The following is an 8311-nucleotide window of genomic DNA, read 5'->3' on the forward strand; positions in this document are numbered from 1 at the left end:
TTGTCTGGCTAAAAAGACATAAATAAAATAATAATTAAAAAAAAAAACAAAAAACCCGCCTGCGTGAAGAACAACTAATAGAAAATCAACTGAAAAAGCTGGAACAAGATAAAAATTCAATATGCACACAAAGTCAGCTAAATAAATAGAAACAATATCAAACATTTTGTGCTGTACATTTAAAATATATTAATACGGTAGTCCTTCGAAACTTTATGCAACGTCGTAGATAATATGCAGTCGGAGGCATGAAATTGAAGGATAAGTCAAATCATTCTCTCTTTGTGCATGTCTCCGACTGCATGTTATGTACGACGTTGCATAAAGTTTCGAAGGACTACCGTATTAATATATTTTAAATGTACAGCACAAAATGTTTGATATTGTTTCTATTTATTTCGCTGACTTTGTGTGCATATTGAATTTTTATCTTGTTCCAGCTTTTTCAGTTGATTTTCTATTAGTTGTTCTTCACGCAGGCGGGTTTTTTGTTTTTTTTTTTTTAATTATTATTTTTGTTACCAATTCAGTGTTGCTTGCAAGAAACCGCTTTCAGTGATTACTCTGTCATTGCGCATTTGTTTTAAATATTTAAAATGTTATATTTCAGTCGATTAAGTAAAGGTATGAATGTAATGACCATTCTAATAATAACAAAGACTACGTCGCTACAGCTCCGGATTCAGGGGCACAGCAGACGTCTCGTCGCTTTGACGGTTAATATGTTTTTTTCCACCTTTTCAATGCCACACTTTTGAATAAACGAGAGTATTTTATAGCGGGAGGTAGTTTAACAAATATTTTAGCCAAGGTCAGCGGTTTAAGGTCGAGTTTATACTTCAAGTTTTCAATGAAAATGTTTTTTTAATCATTTTTATTTATTTTAAAGTATAGCTTACTTTAATATAAAAAACACACACATTTTGTAAGTTGGTTACAAGGAAGGGTTAAATTAATGCATATATAACATCAAGTCTCGGGACAGGAATCGAACCCACAACCCTAGGAGCAGAAACCCTGGTCACTGTTCACTTCGCTTACTGAAAATTACTCGAGTTTATTTTTACCTGAATAAAACAAACCTTTCAAAGGTGAAAATAGTTTTAATAACACTTCTGTGATAAAAATTTCATGATGTTATCCTTTATAGAAAATGTAATTAGGTCGTTAGCGGTGCATTGGAACAACAAACTTATTGAGAGCGAGGTCCTTTAGCGGTTACCGAGGATTGCTTGTTTCAATTCGCTCGTTAATTATTACATCGGGTGAAATGGTTCAAATAAATCAGTAGAATTTATAAGTGAATTAGTTCAATTTGTTGATGTCTTAAACTTACATAAACCTAGATGGCGGTTGGTTAGTCTGCCGTCCTGAATATTGGTACATATTTAAGCAGGCACGCTTAGTGTCGCTATTTATGGTATATCTTATGTCAGATGTTACCTAAAATAATGTAAGCTTATTATAAGCACAGACTATGAATGTCAAACGTATATATTTATGAAAATAACTATTAAAAAGAAAGATAAGATATAAGAAGCAAATATGTTAACAGATGTGAAAAATTTATACTCGACGTTAACCTCTTTTTATTTAATTCAATTCAATACAACAACAAACATTTATTTAAATTTTGAAAAAAAAAACTATTATTATTATACATTCGTTTTAATATTATTAACTCTTTTATTAATAAATGTAGAACAACGGTTTTTTATTTGAGATTTGAGATACTAAATTCTTTGATTAAAAAAAAAAGTTTGCTAATCAAAGGTGATCGAGCATTGGTATTAGTTGGTCGTTAGTTGGACACCAACGGCCAACGTTTGCAGCGACGGCCGGGTCGGGTGAACGACTGCCCCAGTTCTGGAACTATCGATCGTTGCAGTTGCAAATAAAATCGATTTGAAGATATTATTTCGATGTTTCAAATGTTGTCGATTCGTCGCATGGCGACACACTGATTTAATATTATTAGGTCGATTATTTATATACAAAGGCTGCGGCTAATCGATGACCCATATTTCTTTAATCTTGAAATACATTTTTGATTTTCTTGAACTTAGAATCATAGTTGTTTCTATGGAATTAGATAAATGGTATCAGTCAAATGAAATCCTTAATAGCAAAATACTATTAATAAAAATATTATTAGTATATTATTATTAATAAATAATAATTATTCGACGCTATGAATTTTACAGATAAATATGTATTACCCATTTGGGGGTCGGTTTAGAATCGTTGAATGGCCCGTTGATACAGTTGGAACTTAATTCCTGTCCTGCTCTCCTACTCCTGTCTTTACTCCAGAGTTGTGGTTCATTTCCCGACTCGAATCTGTACTTAATTTATATAAGTATAAACAAAAGTAAAGACGGCTGTTACCTACAACACAGACAAAACTTGCTTACTTTAGGAGCAGGTGACCATGTGTGTATCTATATTAAAAATCAAAATTTTTCGTGTTGCAGTAGGCTTCAGAAGCACTTTGAATCGTGATTTTACAATTATAATTTAATATTTTATTAATTTAGATTCGTCAGAGGATAATTGGCAAGAAACTTCGCAGTTACACTTTAAAAAAAACTGTCAATCATTATTAAATGAGTCATGTGTGACACGACAAACATTTGTATTGACCATACAGATGTTTGCCTTAGTCTGGTCGTTTGTGCAGTCCTTGTGGATGTCAAGCTATCGATCCCGGTTGTTATCGTGTAAGCCTCATAGCGATCGTTACTCATAGTAGGGAATATATCCGCGGATGCATTTAGCAGCGTGGTGGATTAAGCTCTGATTCTTCTCCTAAATGAGGAAAGAGGCCTATGCCCAGCAGTGGGATATTACAAGCGTAGCGCGCACGCAATATGAAAAAAAAATAAATAAAATATTAAAACGCAACAAGAGTCAAATCACAGTGTAAGTTTATAAATTGTTCTTAAAACATTTATCGTCATAAGAAATCTATTGAGTAGGAGCAACGAAGAAATATAAAATACTGTAAAATACACTCATGAAGTAAATGTGAGAATGTGTTTTTGACAGCCTCGATCCTTTAGGGAGTAGGTAGTTCGAATTTATATAAAAAATATTCTTTGACCTTTTCGTCGCATCTTGTTGATTTAATCCTAATGGACTACGAGCTGTATTCGTATTTTCACTAATTCACTCGGAGAATTTATGTAAAAATATCCTACTTATTGAGTGTGGAAATTTTCGGGTAATTTTTTTTTGGAAATTAATAACGTAAAAGAAAAAATACTAAAATTTTCAATACTTTGTATACTTTTTTTGGTAAATAACGATTAAAGTGTTGGCTGAACATCTTAAGTTTTTTTTTTAGAAATTTAGAATTACAAGAATAAGGTACGCGTTATGTTTTTGATATTTCTTGTTATAGACGTAGTTTTTGTAAGTAAAGTAATCTTGTATTACTTGTCGATGTAATTGAAGTCTTTTTTTTCGTTTGCGGACAAGCACAATTATTTTACAAACACGCTTTTCTTCTCTCTTTCTTCCTATAACTTCCACATACACGCAAGTCAGACTTGGAAAGTTTGTTTTATGAATTTAAAAGTGAGTAAATAGAACCTAGCCGATCAAGATCTTTATAAAACTGCAGTCCCTTTAATCCAGTCTTACTCCTGCAGCTCCTATAATAAAGCTGATATATTTTCCAACCCGTTCAGCACTTTCCCTATCAAGCGACGATCTCGAGACCACCGAACAGGTCAGAGATAAGAATGATCGGTCAGCGGGTCAAGAGTGTCTTGTGATGTCTTTGCTAGGCGAACTACTACGAGATCACTTAATTGAAAGTGTGAACTTTGTTTGAACTCATATCCGGAATTTAAAAAGAGTAACTCCGGAGTTTCTCGCTGAGTATTCTCTGCAGAATTTATATTGTGAATCGGTGGTGTTGCTGGATTTTGATTTCGATTTAGGAGTTCATTATTAAATGATAGAGTATTGTTTTCTCTTCTTCTTTTTATTTACTTCTTGTTACAGTAACAACTATGAAGTTCTTCTTTGTAAGGAATAGCCCTGTTCCTTTACCCAGTTGTAATTAATTCGTCAAAAAAAGAAGAAACATATTTAAGCAATTTTCATTTTTTCTTTAAATTGGATTTGTTTTTTAAATAAACTATTTTGTACACCAGTAAACGTCATCCTTACATATTCTAGGCTAAATGTCCATTGTATGAATCCCATTTTTTTACCAAATGTGTAGTTGAAGTTAAAATGTACAAAGAAAAAATATAATGAATAAAATTTCATTAGTAAGTTATATAAATAATAATGTAAGTTATTACTAACTTTAAAAAATTAACGTTAAGAATTAATTAGTAGTTTTAAATAAATATAAAAAAGCTTAGAGCGAACTTGTGGAGGCCGATGTCCAGCCAGTCCTGCGACCAAGAGGTTGCCGTATATGTTACATATATCCTAAGTAATGTAAGACATCAATTAAGTTTAGCATAATTTTGGTCGGTCGACTCACGTCTGCATTAGGGATACTAAGATAGAATAACTACTTTTCTTAATGTAAGCTGCAATAGTGTACAAAGTAAACGATCACTAACAAAACTAAAAATCGGAATAACAAAAGCACGGGCATTGTAAGCCTGTGGACATAACTTTATATATTAAAAAATATATATATATCCTAAGTAAGAAATGTAACTTTCAAGTATTGGCAGTAACGACCCACGATTCAGAGAAAGTCATTCCGGCTAATATAACTCCATGGCGTCTGTCCAACAAAAATATCTTTGATATTACGCCCATATTGTTATCCGCGTCTTGCTGATAAATAATAGGAATAAATCACTTTTCCTGGATTATTAACTGGCTTAAGTTAAGCTATGTGGTGACCATGAAAATCGACTTTTCCAGTGGTCAATAATTTATGTCCTGGAAAATACAACAATCTAAAGATGATACATGAAAGCAGTGGTGATTCCTCATAAGATAATGCCTCCATTTGCTCATAACTTTTTGTCACGGTCTAACTGCTTGTTTGTGCGTTTTTTGTTTCGTCCTTTTTGTTGTGTGCGTTTCGAATATACTAGTTCAGTGCAAAGTAATACTAACTGGCAGTCAAAAATAAAGCATTGATCGCATTTTAGTATAAAAAAGCGTTAAGATTTTTTTTTGACTCGACTGTATATATAAAACTTAATTATATCCATCTGTATATCTATCTGTCTATCTATCTATACTAATAAATGGAGAGTCGGTTTTTTTGTTCGTTTATACTACTAAAACTCCTGAACCGATCGGAATAATACTTTTACCATAAGATGCAGCGTGTTTCGGAGAAGGTTTTAGTATATAATATGTTGGTGATTACTTATTATGTAAGAAAAATTTGGACGGACAGAGGTTGTTAGTATTACAATATATTATATTTGATCCAGTGTAATATAAAGTATACTTACTTTAACTTATTTATTTATGTAGCTATTTACTAATTAATAGGTTTCCTAAGAAACCAGTAACAAGAGTACTTTACGTCAAAATTTCAGCATTACTATACACAACACAGTCAAAGATTTCAGCTCCGACAAAATATGCTCAACTCGACAAATATTTGTTGTACCGCCGCTCTCCAAACAGTACAGTGCGCTTTGATAGGTATATTCATAAAACATGGACGTTATTTGTGAAATCTATTCGTTGTATTTGTATCATTTGTAAATTTGTTGATTGTTACTGAATAACCTTTTATATAAACATATTTCGAAAAAAAAAACTATGATTTATTTATTTATTTATGATATCTTTTAAGATTTGATTACAATGATGAAATTGTTACACTAGCCTAACCCCACGGTATCAGTGTGCTTCCGACTTAACTTCATACGAAGATAATTAAACAATATATTTGAATATAAGGAACCCAGGTGTGCCCACATCCTTATTTTCTCTGTACGGCACACGTGCAAGATTTCAACATCATTTCGGACGAAGATGGCAAGCAACGGAAAGCGACCACCGCAGAGACCACCGCAGCGACGACCACACCGTGGAAACCTTTCTTCAACTTCGTTTTATTAAATCATTCTTCTACTTAACATCAGTAGGGAATCACCTCTTTAGTATTAAGTTTAATTATAATGTAGATCAATAAAGTATTATAAGTAAATTGCTTTTTTTTGGCATCTGCGGCTGCAACAATCGTAACTAAATCAAATTATATGGAGGAAATATATCAACAAAATTTTCAGCTTTATAATATTAGTTTAAATTAATCAAGGAAAAAAAAATACTAATTTTTATGTTATTTGCTTTGTTTAAATGAAGAAAAGAACGAAAAATATCAATAATGGTTACTATAGTGGATTTTTAAAATTTTTCGGTTACTTTTATATGAGAGAAGTAATAACAAAACTTTTTAAGCGTAAACGATAATAGCAGTAACTAAGCAATAAAGGTTTTGATAATGTATCTCGATTTCCGCCTAGCGCTTACCCGTTGAAGAATGGCGTTCGTATGTGTTGGCGTTAATATCCGTGAATGATTTGGGTCACTTGAAATTCTTGAAAACACGGGAATGTATTAGGAGCGTTTACGCTTCTGTTTTTATATAAACGACCTTTTTTGTGATATTTTCCTTTGTAGATATTTTGGGAACAATCAAAAATAATATATTTATTAAGTACTAATGATAATTATTTATTATATTACATTTAAATTGTAGATACAGATACGTGATAACTTTCTAATATTGAAATAATTACCTATAAAAATAGAATATGTATGTACGTATATGTGTTTTTAAAAATGCCACAAATATAACCAATAATATAAATGACCATACCGTGCCTCGGACAACACGTTAAGCCGTCGGTCCCGGTTGTCATCATGTACACCTGATAGCGATCGTTACTCATAGTAGGGAATATATCTGCCAACTCGCATTGTAGCATCATGGCGGATTAGGCTCTGATCCTTCTCCTACTTGGGGAAAGAGGCCTATGCCCAGCAGTGGAATATTACAACTGAAGCAATTAATGACGGTATAATAATATTGTATTATTTGAAATTCTTGAAATATTGTTACCACATTTTAATTAATAAAAAAAAAAACGCTCTCAATTGGCTCATAACATAATACTTTCCCGTATATTTCTAAATTATCCACGGTCGAAAAAGCGCACCGATGTCGCTCGGTCACCCAAGGACATTAGGTATAATCTAGGTAGAATCAACCATCCTTAGGGACATCGACATTACCCATTAGAGATTATAAGCCCAACAAGACACTTCTCCCGAGTTAAAAAATTAAAATTAAAAAGGCCCTTTTCAAGCTTTTCAAAGTTTTGATACATAGATATCGTGATATTGTACATGAAGTAATATAATCAGTGTTTTATCATTAATATTTTTTTAATTATTTTTTTATGTCATTAGGATGGCAAAGTGTGCTGTGTGGCTACGGGTGCTGTGTGGCTACGGCACTAAAGAATTTAGCCACCCCCTCTCTTCCCGTGGGTGTCGCAAGAGGCGACTAAGGGATAACAAGGTTCCACAACCACCTTGGAACTTAAGAAGCCGACCGATGGCGGGATAACCATCCAACTGCTGGCTTTGAAATACACAGGCCGAAGACGGGCAGCAGCGTCTTCGGTGCGACAAAGCCAGTACTGCGGTCACCAACCCGCCTGCCCAGCGTGGTGACTATGGGCAAAACACATGAGTTCACGTTATTTTTGACGTAAACTTGTGGAGGCCTATGTCCAGCAGTGGACTGTTTAGGCTGTAATGATGAATGATGAGGACGGCAAAGAAGCGTGCAGTATACCTTACTGTTACAATAGCGTTTGTATTGGACTAAGGAATATTTTTTTTTATTATCTTATGGGCTTACTCTTGACCCCAATCTAGCTTTAGAGCATAGACGAGGTCGAAGATGGAGCGAGCTCGCCCAGAAGAAGCCTATTCACTCGCGCTTTAAACATGTTCGGATTGTATGAAATCGGAAATACAGATGCCGACAAGGAATTCCAATCCTTGGCCGTGCGAATTAAAAAGATAATTCGAAGCGCTTTGTACGTATTAAGGGTATATCAATCAGGTAGGGATGAAAGCCTGTGTACGTCTGAAAGTCCGATGAAAGAAAGGAGATGGGTATGAGCTCGTGCAGCTCCAAGGCACACTCCCCAAAGTACAATCTGTAAATTTCTATAGAAGACCAAAATATAAGAAGGTATAATATGATATTATGTATTTATATTCTATGTCACGTTGTTATGTTTCTTTAAATTTATGAGACATTCGCATCGACAATAGTATAGGTCTGTAT

Source organism: Melitaea cinxia, chromosome 11, assembly GCF_905220565.1.
Source record: "Melitaea cinxia chromosome 11, ilMelCinx1.1, whole genome shotgun sequence".
NCBI lineage: Eukaryota > Metazoa > Arthropoda > Insecta > Lepidoptera > Nymphalidae > Melitaea > Melitaea cinxia.